Below are 217 nucleotides of genomic sequence, written 5' to 3'. Positions count from 1 at the left end.
CAGTTTGCGCCTCCCTAGGTACTTGCAGTTCAGCCGTTTTCCTGCCATCCTGTGCACACTGGGCATGCTCCTCTAGGTCCATTTCATCCCCACTGCTACTGTCACTCTCACTGCCTGAGATTGCATGAGCTTCAGAATCGTGATTCGCATCTTCCCCCTCACTATTTACACAAACACACTCTTTCAATTCATTAAAACACATTTGGCATTTAGTTTA

The sequence above is a fragment of the Austrofundulus limnaeus genome, unplaced genomic scaffold (genome assembly GCF_001266775.1).
Source record: "Austrofundulus limnaeus strain Quisiro unplaced genomic scaffold, Austrofundulus_limnaeus-1.0 Scaffold3339, whole genome shotgun sequence".
Taxonomy (NCBI): domain Eukaryota; kingdom Metazoa; phylum Chordata; class Actinopteri; order Cyprinodontiformes; family Rivulidae; genus Austrofundulus; species Austrofundulus limnaeus.
The sequence above is the reverse complement of the archived record's forward strand: the minus strand, read 5'-3'. Positions refer to the sequence as shown.